This window comes from Rhinolophus sinicus, linkage group LG13, assembly GCF_036562045.2.
Source record: "Rhinolophus sinicus isolate RSC01 linkage group LG13, ASM3656204v1, whole genome shotgun sequence".
In the NCBI taxonomy this organism is placed as follows: Eukaryota; Metazoa; Chordata; class Mammalia; order Chiroptera; family Rhinolophidae; genus Rhinolophus; species Rhinolophus sinicus.
Genome location: NC_133762.1, coordinates 3440065 through 3456523, shown reverse-complemented (window position 1 = coordinate 3456523; position 16459 = coordinate 3440065). Strand labels below are relative to the sequence as shown.

Genomic DNA, 16459 nt, shown 5'->3' with positions numbered 1-16459 from the left:
GTTTGAAGTTGAAACGTCCTTTATGTCATAGCCACACTTCCGTATGTCATTGATAAGTCCCCAGCGGTGCCTGTCAACAGCCAACCTTATTGATGGCAACATACGATGACAGTATCCTGTCACAGCCTCCCCAGTGGGGACAGTCCCCCTCAGATTAGGACAGCTTCACTCGAGCCATAAACAAGTGCATTCGAAATCATAACAAACCCAAACACAACATCTGCTTACATGGCTGCTATTCACAAAAGTTCTCCTCTGATTTCTGCAAAAGAAAGGACAAATATCTTGAAGACCGTCAAGGGAAATTTTCTGATTTTTTTTTTTTTTAAATACTTTGAAACTTGGTCAGGTTAAATGTGTACTATGGGACACTAAATAGTTTGTCAAGGAGTAAGGATTTACTCTTTACTGTTTTACCAAATGGCAGGGACATCCTTCTAGATAAATAGTACGTGATGTTAAAAGTACATTTGATCATGGGAGGGAACTGATCATGAAATTTGTGGCAGGCATGTTTTATGCCTTTGTAAACTCTTCATCTTGAGCTAGATGTAGAGCTTGGGAAAAGATGATACATAGACCAGCGGGAAAGCTTTGCCTCCTTCACGCTCACCCTTCCCTGAGTCAGAAGCCACCAAGTATATGGAGATGGGAGATGGATGAGGGAGCAAGGGGGCTGCCAGTGTTTACAGATTGCCGGTGAATCACTTACGTCACGACCTGGCCTGTTAGATAGAAGACACTTTTCTTAAATGGGGTTGACAGGTGTGTGTTTTTTCCCTTAGAAGTTAATGGCGTGTGTAACAGATGTGAACTTGCTAAATTGTTGGTTTCCACCTCTTCTAGTTCTTACCCGTTTCCTTAGAACCAAAGTGATCCCTTTAGGGCAGGGCGAATGGTACTTTAGTGCAATTTATTAAGTAAAGGAGTGCTGTCTTAACAGAATGAGCTCATGGCAAAAAAGGGACCATTAATAATGAATAGTTCTCATTTTCCTGATCATTTTTTGAAGGTGTTTATAAATGGCAGTAGGACTCTACTCCCGTAAACTTATGAGTGTTGCGATTGGATAGAAAGGTGTTTTGTTTTGTTTTGTTTTAATTAAGCCTGACCCCTGATTGTTTTCCATGTAATTAACTGAGTTTATTTTATCCTTAGTATACTAGTGATTTCTTCCTCCACTTACACTGTCGGTTAGAACAAAATACAAACTTATGACACTTGAGTGTTGACTTAACATTTTCTCAAGTGGTTAAATCTAACTTTCAAATAACCAGCAAGCGGAAAAAATACAAGGCTCCATTTCCTTTCAGCAGAAAGGTTTTAAAATTTCCATTTCTTTATGGCCTATTTCTGTTTATTTCCCATTTTTCCATTTTCTCACAAAATAAAAGTTCAGAGCTCTCCATGATTCAAATTAAAGAACCAAATGTCATGTTGTTAATGATTTGATTTAGTATCTGGATTTTTTTCTCCTCTTTATCTTCCAACTCTTGGAAATAGAGTTGTCTTAAGGGTTGATCTTGTGAACTGGAGGGAAATGCCGAAACTTATGGCTTATTTGCCCATCTTATTTTAATTTTTGTAGTCCTTTTATTTCATCTTATTAAGAACAATGAAATACAGAATTATAGGCTGGTACTAGACGTGAACAGTATAAAAATATTGGAATCAGAACTGAGCACTAAGCAAGCACATCACCCGTTGAATAATGTTATTAAAAGTGACATTTGTTCACTGCTGAGACTCAGAAGGCCCCAGAGGCTTCTGTGGTTCTTGGATCTATGGAAAGAGAAAGCCCCAGGGATGTGATGTAGGGCCTCCCTCCTCAGACAGCTGGACTTTTGCAGAATTTTGCCTCAGAGGTCTATAATGCAGAGTTACGCTGCTGCCTAGAGTTGACTGAATTGAGCTACTGCTGTGAAAGCAAGAACAGTCACACCAAATGTAACAACTATATAGGCAAGGAACATTCAGAAGGAGCCATGTGTGCTGTGGTCTTCAGGACGCAGTGACCGGCGTCTCAGTGGTAGACGATCATCCTTCACCATTGGCCGAGCGTTGCCTCAGTTTCCTGTCCTTCTCCTCATCTGTTCTCCTCCTGTGACGTCACCTACTCCTGGATGCCCTGCTAGATATACATCCCCCTTCGGAGTCCACATGCCCTCCCTGCCTGACTTCCGTATCCTGTGGGCATTTCTGGAACTGCGGTTGAACCACGTACTGCAGAGGAATCTTTCTTCTTTCACTAGACTGCGAACTCCCAGACGGTGGATTTCCCGTCTTCCCCCCGTGCGCATCTCTGGGCCTTGCAGAGTCAGAGCCAGGCACAAAGCAGCATGCAGTAGGGTTTGTTGATGTGAATGCAAACGTAACTTGACGACCCGCCGTGCCAGGCATTGGGCTGTGTGCTTGTAGACATTTATCACTCTTCTGATGCTGAGTCAGAAATTAAGGCACAGATTATGCAGATTACGTAGCTCGTCAGTAGAATCTGAACCTGTCTGACGCCACTGCCCCACCACCTTACTACACGGTGGAGACTGTAAGATAAGGATTTGATTAAAGACTTGCAGAGCATATAAGTGCTATTTTTTTTAAAAAGGACAGAAATTATGTCCTTGACTTTCTTGCCATGAAGGGATTTGGCCAAAATCTGACAGAGTTTGCATGGTAACCTCTAAGATCTGAATTTAGCACCTGCATGATTGAGTATTTCTTTGGTCTTCCGGGTGAGGCAATTGTGTATATACCGTGTTTCCCCGAAAATAAGACCTAGCCAGACCATCAGCTCTAATGCGTCTTTTGGAGCAAAAATTAATATAAGACCCAGTCTTATTTTACTATAAGACTGGGTGGGTCTTATTTTACTATAAGACTGGGTCTAATATAATATAATAAATGTAATAATATATAATATAACATAATATATACTATAATACCAGGTCTTATATTAATTTTTGCTCCAAAAGATGCATTAGAGCTGATTGTCCGGCTTGGTCTTATTTTCGGGGAAACAGGGTAATTACCAGTTTTGCCAAGTTACCTATCATTATTGAGACCCTGGAATATAGAAATTAAAAATGGATTATATTAGTAGAAGGAGAACTTATGTAACAATAGTCCTTTCACTTCACCCATTACTCATAGTTTAATCACAATATATAACAAATAATCCCATTAAAGTGAACATGGCTGTAGTATATTTTATAACGAGAATGCTGTATGGAACTTTGTTGTTCTAGGTCATGGGTCAGCAAACTTTTGTAATGACCAAGAGGAAAAGAGAAAAGTGACAGTTCCTACTCCTTTTTTCTGATGCTCAAACTCCTCATGTGCCTCCCAGGGGTCTTTAAACCTCTCAGGAAACCTGGGGTGAAGTAGTGTGGTCATTTGCACTTCACTCAAGAAGAGGTTGGGGTTCCCAGGGCTTCCACCGCGTGGCTGTGACCACCTGTCTGGCGGCCTCCCTCCCGCACACCTGTGCCCCTGACGCTGCTGTGCCCGCTGCCTGCCCCAAGGGCTGCCCTCACAGCTGGCCAGATACACAGCACTGGCAAAAGTTCCCGAAGACAACAGAGAGAAAGCTAATGAGGTAAGAAGTTAGATTAGTGAATAACAGCAACGTTATGATTGGAGGCAAAGGAGCGACTTACGAGTAATTGAGAACAGAGAAGAAAACAGGCTTTGGTTGCTAATGGAAAAGGAGTCAGTTGGATACATAAAGTAAGGAAATGGGACTTTTCTGATCAGATATAATGAAAAACAGAAGAGACAGCCACTCCCTCATGCTAGTGGAGGTACTCTGTTACCTACCACTGACGGGGATCGTGGCATTTTATGCTTTTTAGGCTTTTTTTTTGTTGTTTTATAAATTTCATTGGCGAATACTGGGGAACATTATGTTTCTCCAGGGCCCATCAGCTCCAAGTCATTGTCCTTCAGTCTTAGTTGTGGAGGGCGCAGCTCAGCTCCAAGTCCAGTCGCCATTTTCAATCTTTAGTTGCAGGGGGTGCAGCCCACCATGCCATGCGGGAATTGAACTGGCAGCCTTGTTAAGAGCTCGCGCTCTAATCAACTGAGCCATCCGGCCTCCCTTTTCGGCTCTTTCTTTAGGAATCACTTTCTGCCTCATGAAATGTTGGCTTAATTTTTTTCAGGGCTGCTGAGGGTGCATGCAAAAGCAAACAGAGAGGCCTAATAAGATGATCATTACCGTCCCTTTCAGAGAGACCAACCCTTGTTTTTCTGTGCGTATTTCATTTCAGCCACCACGCTATTATAGCCAAAACCTAATCAATGGGAACAAAAAATTCGAGTATCTTTTGGTCTTTATCAGTGATCTGTAACCTACATATTTTCATATATTTACTAAACATGTGTTATATCATTTTCTCACTTCTAGAGAATGTGGGTAGGAATAATTCTTCCAGTTTAAGATTCTGTTCGCATTAGGTAACAAACATGTGGTGTTTCTCTTCTCTGACAGATCCTATCTGAACCATTCTGAAACGCCACCATTAAATATAACGATGAAAATTCAAGAGACTTCGCCTTTCAAAAAATAGCTGTTGGCTCTGTTGGGATTCCTTTATGTACCTACTAGTACCCATTTTGAATCTTTCCTAATCTAATCACCCCTGTCAAGTGTGTGGACAGAGCACACCATTCCGTGTGTGCCGCACAAGTGACTGCATGTCTGTTCATCTGGCCCCAGACGCATAGTTAACAAAACCACCAGGGAAAAAGCTTCTCAAGGCGGTGAGACTGCCTTTCCCCCACTTTTTTGCAAAAGCCTACCTATTACATAAACGTTGCTTCATAGAATTTGAGTCACACAGAAAAATGGGCGGGGGCGGTGCCGAGGATGGAGAGAACAGGTATAATAAGCCTGTGGCTCCCAAAGCTTTTGTTTTTGTAGCCTACGAAGTGGGGCGAATAGAAAACTAAAATACTGTTCAGAGAACTCTTTTTTCAGTAGTGCCCATTGTAAATTTGAATTGCAGTGAAAAGACGATGGTCAGAAAGGATCTGAGTGAAGAGTTTCTGGTGTCAACCTCTGGTCAGGAACCTCAGGATTTGAGCTGGAGCCCGTAGATCCAGATTTTCCCAGGATGGCACTGTGTGCAGAGCTTCCCATCCCTGTTGGCTTTTCGTCCTCGCCCTCAGTCCGGAGGCTGACTCACCCCCATTTCACAGCAGGACTGAAGCCCAGGGAGGGTTCAAGTTGCTGAGTGGAGAAAGGTTTGAACTCCAGGTTCCTGACGTCAGGTGTTTGTAGGGCCGCGGAAGGCATCCTGGGAAAAGATGCTGCTGTTGGGATGGAACTGCTTGGGCTGGACCCCAGCGCCCTGAGTCCCTGAGCCGTGCTCCGTCCCTTTGTGCAGGGCGCTCATGGGCTGGCAGGACTCGAACGAGGACATCCCCCCTCCAGTGTCTTCTTCTTAACAGCTCCTGCCCTCTTCTGTGGCCTTGACTTAGCAGTGACTCTGCTTTTTGGACAGTAGATGAGACAGTGAGAAAGGATGGCCTGTCGTCCTCTAGCAGTTGGGTAGAGACTTGCCATCTCATCAAGCTCTCCGCGCAGGACTAAGGAGGGGCCAATCGTGTTTCAACACGTTTCGTATTGACCGTGCTACATAGATTATTCTGTGTGCCCTAGAGTGGTGTGAGCAGTCGGTGCCATGTCTACCAGTTTGTAATTTCCAGAATCTTACCCTTCTGCAAACTGGGACGACAGCGGTCTGGTTCCCATGTCCTGGCAGCTGTCCCTGTTTGTCCCTTACGAGCCACACCAGCGGTGGCCCCATGGGAGCATCAGCCGTTGCTTTTCATCGCAGTGGGAGTGATTCGCTTGGGCCTTGAAGTTGTCAGGCGTGCCCTTCCCTACCTGCAGCTTTTCCAGTGTCAAGAGCTTCCTGATGGTGTGAAGAATTAAGCAAAAATGGTGAAGGAGCTGTCCTTCTGATGGCCTGTTCCCCCCGAGGTCTCGTGTTGCTACAAGGGGCTTCTAACAATCGTTTTATTTTAAATGATATGGGAGGAATTTCACTTCCTGGCAGCAGGATTCTATCCCCCCTCCCAGTTTTGTTGGGCTTTTACACTGGGAGGGGTGGAACAGGGATGGGGGTGTGTGTGGCCCCGCTGTATGGTTCACTGTGCAACTTCTATTTCGCTGGGTGGGGCACACAGCTGGAGGTCAGAACTCTATCTGAAGAGAGGCGATGGGAGAGGAGGAAAGAGAAAAAAATGAAGCTGCCAGAAAGAGAATTTTGATGCAGAAGGAATGAGATATCTTATGGAAGAAACTATTATTATTATTTTTTGCTATGTAGTAGGTGGAAAAAGTATAATTCTGCTATTACCCATGAAATCTGTAGTAAAACATACGACTTGATAATGCCTGTGGCATCGCATCTCTCTGGAGGGTGGGATGAACTACTGTGTGACCTCAACAAGGGAGACAGCTGGGGAGGGAATAGAGCCTGTCATGCCATTCACACGGAAGTCCCCGCCCCCCAGTCCGCCTGCAAGAGATCCTGGGGGAGGAGTAAATGAAGCTGGCCTTACAAAGAACTGCTGTAGTTACTTGTGTTTAAAAATATTACTCAGCATATGGAAGTTACACTTTTTAAAAGCCCATTTTTCTTTTTCAATTTACAAAGCTTATTCCATTGATGAATATTTATTTTGATGCATATTATTTTATGACTTGTTTAATTTTAGTTCATTGGATTTCCCTCAAACATTTTAAACTATGTTCATAGGTATTTTTAAGCATTTAAAATACCTGAGGCAAATTTATAATCTCAATAGAAAAAAAAACGCCTGCCACAAACAAAATCTAATAAATTAGAGTAATCAATTTACCTCAAACATAAGTGTTTTTTTAAATGCAATACATTTCTGATACATCTTTCAACTTTCAGATGATGAGACCATTCTGACAGGTTTTCTGAAACATTACTGACACTTTAAATGGCATTCACTCCGAGATTGTCTTGTACTTTACAGTAAAGCAAAATACAAACACACATGCCATGAATTTGATTCTGCGGCCTCTCGTCTTAACTTTCTTCAGGATTGATTATCCAGCTGAGGGAACAGATTTCCCTTCTCTTGGTCTTGGGGAGCAGGAGTCCTTGGCCTTCCATTGAGCACCATTTTAGGGGGCAGTTTTCAGCGATGGCACTTGGTGACATTCAGTCTGTCTCTGCTGCCCCTTTGGGTTCTGCGTTCTCCTGTTATTCTTGTTGGGCTTTCAGCCCCTCTCTGTACTCCTTTGATTAACATCCCTTTGTAATGGACATTCCTCTCGTGCTTCTGTCAGGGGCACATTCCAAAGACATAAGTGAAAGCGCATGAAGTTCCAGCCTCTGGAGTTCTGGGAACATTGCGCCAGAGCCACACCTTACGTAGGTTTTCCTCGTGTACTGTCAGGGTGTACAAGGTGGCGATGGGAACAATGAATACTTGCATGCGGAACGTTTTCGTGTTACCCATGTTAGGAAACAAATTAATTGTGTTTTAATTTTAAATGATTGGTCGTTCTAAGTATGACTATTTAATGTACACTTAATTCATAATGGGCTTTTTATGACTTTATTTTGGGGAAAACAATTGGGACTTTAGGATGCTCTGGGAATTATTATACTTTGAAATGAATGGTAATGCTACATTAATGCCTTTTGGCCTAGTCCTTGTTTTTTTTAACAAGTTATGGGTGTGGGTGTGTGTGATATAATAATATACGTAATATATTTATACACTATATATATATATATATATGAACATACACATACATGAAATGGATACATATATAGTATTTTAGTAAATGTTTTAATGAAATATTTTAATATACATAAATCTAAATTTAAAAAACAGTTCTATCCCTCATTGAATATGCAATTAGTATCTTGATTTTTTAACATTATATCATAAAAACTTAAACATTATTACACATTGTTTCCAAGCATCATGTGAAAAGACTACATAGTTTATTTAACTGCTCTTTAATGCATTTTCACATTGTCTCCAATTTTTTTCACTGTGATAAGCATCTTTGTGCACAGACAGTGTTTTATCATGTGTAATTGTTTCCTTAGGCTAGATAGAGTCCCAGAGTGAAATTACTGGGTCATAGGTACCAGTATACTTAAGATACCAGTTACATATGTTGCCAAATTTCCTTCCTAAAAGTTTGTGCTGGTTGACTGGCTACTAGCAAATCTGATACAAATGTTACAGGTCTGTTTATTGGAAATCGCTTAGTCTTTTGATGACCATTTTTAATTCCAAATATTTTTTCCAGTTTGGTGTTTCTTTTCCAGAAATATCACATACACATTTTTTACCTTAAAACTTTTTTTGTCGTTAAACTCTTTAATAGGCTGGTGCAAAAGTAATTGCGATTTTTGCAATTATTTTTAACCTTTTAAACTGCAATTTCTTTTGTACCAATCTAATAGAATTTACCGTTTCCCTGAAAATAAGACCTAGCCAGACCATAGGCTCTAATGCATCTTTTGGAAAAAAATTAATGTAAGACCCGGTCTTATATTATGTAAAAGCTGGTCTGATATTATAGTAAAATAAGGCTCGGTCTTATATTAATTTTTGCTCCAAAAGACGCATTAGAGCTGATGGTCCAGCTAGGTCTTATTTTGGGGGAAACATGGTATAATGTTTCAGTTTTGGGACTTGAATGAGGGGGCCTTTTTTTCCCATCTGAATTGCTACCCAGTTGGCATAATCCTTCCCCAATTTCATTTGATTGATTTGTGATCTCTGTATAATATGTGTAAGTTTTATTTCTGGGTTGTCTTCTCTGGTCTGTGTGTTTCTTCCAGAGCCACACTGCTTAAAATACTATCTGATAGGGCTGACGCCCCTCAGGTTACTTCTTCTGCAAATTTTCTTTGTAATTCTTGCCTGTTTGTTCTTTCAGATGAATTTTGGGATACTTTTGTTGAATTTACAAATTATTTTAGGAAAAACTGGCCAAGTAAGTTTTTAGTCATCCGAGTCAAACAGGGACTATGTATGTGTTTACTCAAATCTTACTTTTTGTATTTCTCACAGAATTTTCCCATTTTCTTTAAATAGGTCACACCCTTCTTATTATGGTTATTACCACTTATTTTGTAGTTCGTGTTTTGATGTCATTTTCATCTTATTTTTAGACTGCTGATAACTGACATTTTGATTTTGTGTATCTTATATTCATTCATTCATTTATATTAAATCTAATCGTCATCTTCTCAAAATAAGTCTTTTATTATCTTTATAATATTTAAGTACTGGTTTCTGTCTCATGTCTTTTAGCATTGGCCTGAATTTCTTGAAATTTTTAAAATAACAAAACATTTTCAAATGATAAAATAGTAATACTTTAAATTAATAAAAATGTAATGAAGTATGGTTAGTGGCTTTACTTCTTGAAGAGACATTCCATGGGATCTTACTAAACGATAGGTTTTGACGTAACCTGGTTTTCCTGCACCGATGTTTACACTTATGTATGCACACAATGTTTTTAAGTTGGCGTCTCATCTAGCTTGGTTGTGTTGGCTCAAGGAACAGGCAAAGCCTGGATTACAGTTGATGAGGGGTTTTCAAATCTAAAATTATCGAGTGGAACTTGTGCTTATTGAAATGTCTCAAATGTCTCTTTTCCCTGCTCTTCACAAGCCTCCTTTCCCTGCTTTTTTTCTTTTGTTTGTTTTTTGTTTTATTTATTTATTTATTTATTTATTTATTTATTTATTTATTTATTTAGACTCTCTGAGGTATAGATTCCATTTCTCAGCCTAAAGTCGTTTCTAAGAACAGTCCTTTCTCAGTTTGGGGGGATGGGTTCCAGGACTCCTGTGGGTACCTAAACCCGTGGACGCCCAAGTCCCTTGTACGACATGGTGTAATATTTGCAATGACCTGTTTGCATGTGAGCTACAGCAGGGTCTGCTTACACATTAACTTCATTCTCCAGTGCAGTGCTTGCAGCGTGGCAAACTTAAGCTTTGCCATTTGGAACTTTCTGAGGTTTTTTTTCAAATATCTTCAATACACAGTTGGTTGAGTCCATGGACACGAAACCTGCGGTGACGGAGGGCCGACTGTACCGCAGACCGAGCCACGTGATGCAGTGCTTACTAGTCTGAGGCAAAATAATAATTTAAGAAATAAAGTGTTTTTCATAATGTGAATTTATTCTACTTCAAGAATTGCTCTTTACGGAATTAGTGGCTTTCCTATGTTGTATAAAATCGTTCCAAAGGTTCTTAGACAGCAAAACAAAAGGTTGGCAATTCTAGGTCAGTCCTGTTTTCCTCCCTCACTTTTTTTTTTTTTAAGTCACTGGCCCAAAGCAGAAAAGAAAAGCAGATTGGCAGATTGTGTATCAGTTTTTGGTGTTATTTTAAAGGTTAAAAATGCCGGGTAGTCGTCTGTTGCCTGTCCTCAGCATCATGGGGAGGGGTGGGGGCAGGGGGGGAGCATTTACTGATAAAGGAGGAGGGAGAGAAAAGGGCAGCGGGGAGAAAGCCTGGTAGCTGCCACTCTCACTTCATGACCCCAGGGAAGTTGCCAGTACCCTCTGAGCCTTGTCCCATCCGTACAAGAATAATCTGTAACACATCTGGTGAATGTTGGGGTTTCTTGTCAAAACTTGGAGTATGCGTAGGGGAGAGGGCAGGGCCCAGATCGACAACAGAGCCTGAAAAGTAGGCGAGTGTGAGGGGTGTGGGGTCACGGAAAGCAGCCCTGTCTGGGCCGGCCTGGCAGTTCTGGAGAGGAACCGCCAGGCCTGAGAGCGTCTGGCTCCTGTCACCTCTCCTTTCTAGTTCACGTTAAGCGCTGCTTTGGAAGGTTGCCACTCAGGACGATGGAAGCCTTCCCTCCGTGTGCACACTTGGCAGTGAGCGTGAGTGGTCCCCTGCCCTTGCCGGCCCAGCCCGCCTTCCTCCCTGGCCGAAAGGCCTTCCTGTGCAGTCTTTCTTGCTCGTGTGAAGCAGAAGAGAGGGCTAGCTTCAGAGACCTCTTAGAGCGCGTCAGTTAGCCTCCTGCCATGGTGCAGGCTAACGCGGGTTGCACTTGTTTGTGCAAATGTCCCAGCTCTGCTCACTTGCAGACACCATGCGGGCACTTTTGTAGTTAGGACAGTGATGCCCTATGGAATGTGGGCATTCAGTTCAGATTTGTAGATCAATGATGAGAACTGCCAGCGTGCGAGTCACGGATGACGCATAATACGTGTCTGGAACTTTAAGATCCAACACACATGCGCGCGCACACACACACGATTTGCAGACTAAAAGAATGAATGGGAAATCCTTCAGATGTTGCTGTCAGATAGTTGCAGAAAATGTAACTGTTCATTCTGCCTTTGTACAGGCTAGTTTTTAGTAACTGTTACGTGTATTACAGAGCTCCCGTGTGATGTTTTCATTATTGCATTGTTCTGCCTAGCTCTGCCGCTCCAATCTTGGGCCACTGGGTTCAAGTTTCTGTGTTTGAAAAGGGAAGAGATAGGAAAACAGAGGTTGTCCAAATGTAATGTACACAAGAATGAGATGGGGTGCTTATTAAAACTGTAGGTGTCCCGGCTCTGAGGTCTGCGGGCCAGGATGGGGGGTAGGGGACTGCAGGTCTAATACACCCCCCGAGTGGTCCGCGGAGCATCTGCTCAGAACCATTGAATAAGGCTTCTCCAGCTCTATTTTAAAAGGATACTTCAGGCATTACAGGCATGTGTTTGTAAATCACTTTCTTTCAAAAGATGTTTATTTTTCCTAGTGCGAGTTCAGTGCAGCAACAAGTACAGATAACGAGCAGGTGCCAGATAATTTAGCAGAAAAGATCTGCTTTCAGATTCTGTGCAAGGAGAGAACAGTTAACGGGATGTCCATGCTTTAGTGGGGTGCCCTTACCGTTTGGTCTAAAGACTTTTTCCCAGACATTTTGAACATCCAGGACTTGTCGTACGTACCGTGTGGTCACTTTATAATAGCATGACAGTGGAGCTCAGTTGTGACCCTTTCCCCCTAAACACGAGGCTGTCAAGCTCCATGTACGTGATTTGGCTGCTGTTTCATAAACTTGAGCTGTAAATATTTTATGCATAGACTATATGCACAAATTGTGCAAGATTTATTAAAAAGTCACCATGCATTGAAATGCAGCTCGGCATCACTGGAGACTTTTTCTCTTAAAGAAGAAAGAGAGAAAGAAAGGCCTATCTTCATAATTAAAGCCAGAAATGAAACCCTGCCTCAAAATACCTGTTTGTCTTCTTTGTCCTTTGGTCATTCTTCTATTAAATGGCATTGATAGAATACATGGTCTCAGGATTAAAAGGGCGGGGGCACCGCTTCACTGCTAAAAAGTGTGTGTGTGTGTGTGTGTGTGTGTGTGTGTGTGTGTGTGTGTGTGTGAAGGTAAGGAGACACTTGTGAGGCAGATATGTATGAGATTACAGTTTATTTTATAATTGTATCCTTCAGTCATGATACAAAATTAATCTCCCATTGAGGAGTAAATATGTTATTGAAGCAACTTGAAACAATTCAGAGTCAAAAAGAACACAGACGGACACTCTGCATTCCATGCATTCTCTGAACTTTCTGCACGGAACAGTCACCAAGCCCTTCTGGAACATTCTTACTGGAAAGCTTTCCAAGCTGCAGGAAATGGACCCAGCCTTACTCTAAGTCCCAAGGCAAGCCTAGTGCTTGGAAAAAATCTTCTGCTTTATTAGATTCCAAATTAAATTTCTGTGACAGTAGTTGGAGGAAGCAGGCCTGTATCCAGTGGACTTCAAGCTGTGTACCATCAAATAGAGGTCTGTCCACGTGGGCTTGGGCAGGATATTTGTTAGGTGTTCTTTCTACCGAGAACAGTAGTTCTGACATTCAAGGGGATGCATTTTTTTCATTAATGAGATTAGTTCTTTCAAACAACCATGTCAAAGGATTTAAATGCTTTAGGCATCTTTGTACTCCTTCCATCTGGAAGTCCTCGGAGTGGCAGCCTCCGGAGGGGCAATAGGAAGGCAAAGACCAGAGTCAGAGGCTTTGGGGGAGTGATGACGTCATCGATGACATCATCGCCACAGCCGGAGGAGTGAGCCACCGATTGCTCAAATCTGGGGTCCATGTAACTATTTCTAGTCCCTCTCCAAAACACCCTCACCAAATTGATCCAAGAGTTGTTTTTGTTTGTTTTTTAACCTACAGGGCACTTCAAACTGTTAGACTTTGAGGAGGGTAATTAGAGAGGGGCATCCTCTGTTAAGCAGGTAGATACACTAGCTCTTCAACTTGCCCCCCACATTTAATCCAGCCGCCTAAGTCTCTGAGGAATTTTGTACTTAAACTAGTTGCCAATTTCATTTGGGTCCTGTTTCCTCTTCTGCGCGTGACATCATGTGCCTGCTGGTCATTTGGTGGCCCATTTTCTGCAGTCCATTGAATGAGCTGATTTAGAATGAAAGTCACAGAATCATTTTTAGAAAGATTAAATGGGGCCGGGGGGTCATTTCATGTTTAAGGTCTGCCCTGTTGTATAGCTTTGAGCCCATTGAGGAAGCAATCTCCCATTTTGTGTCCTAGAGTCGAATGTGAAGCCACATCTTCTAACATCTTTTGTATCTGTTACTGCTTGACGTGAAGTTATTTTTTAAAAAGTGAATTTTATTTAATGCAGGATCCTGAATTTATAAAGAATAGAGCAGAATGCTGCCAGACCAAAGCAGCAAAGTAACTGACACGTTGTACAGAAAATTGGAGCAGAAGTGAGGAGAAACTTCAGATTTACATGAACTGAAATGCATCCATTTTGTGGGCGTCCTGGTTACTGAAGGCTTTGCTATGTCCACATAAATATGAGATGTAAGCATCTGGGAGGTGGGAAAGGTTTGCGATGATTTGAGGCTGCGGACAGATACATGCAGGTTGTTCACGCTGCTTCCTCGCCCCCGAAGTCTTCAGAGGGATGGAGGGCAGCAGTCCGGGTCGCTTTTCCGCCTTTCCGTAGTCTCAGTTGTGTGTGAACAGCCGGGAGGTGTGCTGTACTAACCAGGAGCTCGAGCAGACCCATCTTTCATCATGTAGAGCAAAGCAACCCAGTAGAACTTTCTGCACTGCTCAGTATGGTTGCCACCAGCCACACGTGACGGGGGTCATTTGAAATGTGGCTTTAGGGTGTCATTGAAATAGTCACCTGCTGCCATATGAGGCAGCAGAGGCACAGAGTCTGGGCTGAAGTAGCAACACATTTGGTCACTGGAGGTGCAACCCGCAGAGACGATGGTGACACTTTCCTCCTAGTGGGAAAACCAAAGCCCACCGCCTGTGTTTGGGGGAGAATTTACAGACTTGAGCTTGGCCTCTCCAGGAGAAGTTCATCCTCAGATCCTTGCACAAATGGTTGGCTTTAGGAATTCCTGGAACAGGTGGAAAAGTGGACTCTGATAACTTGAAGAGAACAGAGTCGGCCGGCTGTCGTGTTCAACGGCAGTGAGGTACGGAACACAATAAAAGTTGAAAACAAACTCGAAAGCACTTAAACAGCCTCGCAGGTATTGGTTGAAAGTTAAGACTGGAGTCTTGCCTTTCTCTTGGCCACAGGTGATCACGGTGGCTCCAAGAGCTGCCCACCCAATGGGCAGGTACACACTTTGCTTCAAGTCCCCATGGGTCGCCAGGCTGCGATTCAGCGCTCCTTACGAGGCTCTGCTGGGTGCGTGGCAGGTGTGGGCCCGTGGGGAGCAGGAAACCCCTGTGGAAGAGATCTCATCCTCCCTCAAGTCAGGATTTTGTTTCCTGCAGCCCCAGCAGCCTGCAGACGTACAACACATGCTACTGTCCACTGTTGGAGGAGAATGAAAATCCAACACCCTTTAAACATTGTTTTAATTGGTATTAATGGCTACTTGCAACCCTGAACTGTCTTTACCCCCACGGTCCTACGGCTGTATATGCGTGTCCGTATCTTTATGTGATGTTTGGGTATAAATTTATCATTAGAAACATCATATTAATCATTGTAATACTAATACCACTATGCACTCATTAACTTGTGTTTAAAGCCATTCATCATTGAAAAAGGAATTAGACTTTTTGTCCCCAAGGCTCACGATCAAGTTTGCAAACAAATTGACATTTTTTTATTCTAAATTTGTTTAAAATGGTGATTGTGCTAGTTTTTACTTGACTGAGAGAATTTCGTTAACATGGATTCCAAGGGGGAAGTCGCCACTCTAGATTCATTGTGATGCTGTGTCATCCGCTCCGAGAGAATGTGGGCAGCGATTTGCTGAGGTTTCTCCTCTTCCAGAAGAGGCCGGCTTCCTTTCCTAAGCCGGGCCACTGTCCCCGACGGCTGTCTGCTGTGGGCTTGTCTCGTGGTGGACGACGCCCCGTTCTCATCGCGTGCACTGTATGTAAGGCTCGCCCTCCTTCCCGACTGCTGTGGGGACCAAGTTCCAGTGAGCCGAGGGCCTGACTGCTTCCGGCAGCACACGGTGGGGACTTCGCAGGGCTCTGCAGCCCCGTCACTGACGTGTTCCTACTGTCACCTTGTCACCCGACTCTTCAGAGAGGAAGGAGGCCATGACACAGGCCCCACGTGGCCACACCTCCACTACTGTTATTTGGTGTGACGAGGGGTGGTGACAGTCATGAGTGGCAGCCTGAAAGAGAACCTGGAGTGTCAGCTTTGTCTAAACACTACACTCGCCGGGGGGTTGGTACCTTTTAGGAGGCGGGAGATGAGGAGGGGGAGAGAGAAGAACGCTGCTTTTCTTTCTGCCCCTTTGTCTTGTTTTTGAGCCTATTGGTTGGGAGCTGGGTCTAATGGTGTACTTGGTGCAACGCCAACCGTACTTCTTATTCTCAGCAAAATGGAAAACAACGATCTGCAGAAAGGTTTCCAGACTTATCAGGAGACAACTGCCTGTTTGGAGCAGCCCCCATGAGGCCCTGGAGACCACAAAGCCCAGAGCCTCGTCCAGGCACGGAGCCGGCTTCACGCCCTCCCTGGAGGAAAAGGAGAGCCCGTGCTTGAGCTCTACCAGATGAGAATATTAAAACATGAAACTGAAAACGATTGCCAAGCCTCCGAAAACTGCCTTGATCGTCAGCCAGCAGCCCTCTCTGTTTTCTTTACATTTCCAATTTGATTCAGAAAAGAAACTTACTGGTCACAGGAGGTTTGCTGTCCCAAAGAAGCGTGTGGCCCCCGGCACCGGGGAGTGGGGCCCCCAGGAGTGAGTTTGTGTAGCACGGCCTGTGGTGTCTTCCTCTCCAAGGTGTTTCCAGCACCTGGGTTAGGTTTGGGCTGCGAGGGAGGTCACCTTTGAACTTGGGAGCAACTGATATCCACAATTCATGTGTTTAAACCTGGAAGAGGAAATCCCTCACAAGTATGTATCTGGACAAATACAGTCAGTCTACTTAATAAG

The 16459-nt window shown here is 43.3% G+C and overlaps 1 protein-coding gene and 1 non-coding gene across 10 annotated transcripts in view; both read left to right on the top strand.

The window, feature by feature from the left end:
- TJP1 (tight junction protein 1) overlaps positions 1-16459 on the top strand; it is a 195261-nt gene that overhangs the window by 56836 nt on the left and 121966 nt on the right. The window lies entirely within an intron of this gene.
- Positions 11199-11273, top strand: LOC141568372 (small nucleolar RNA SNORD113/SNORD114 family). The gene has a single exon (XR_012491516.1). It is a non-coding gene; the product is annotated as a small nucleolar RNA SNORD113/SNORD114 family (small nucleolar RNA).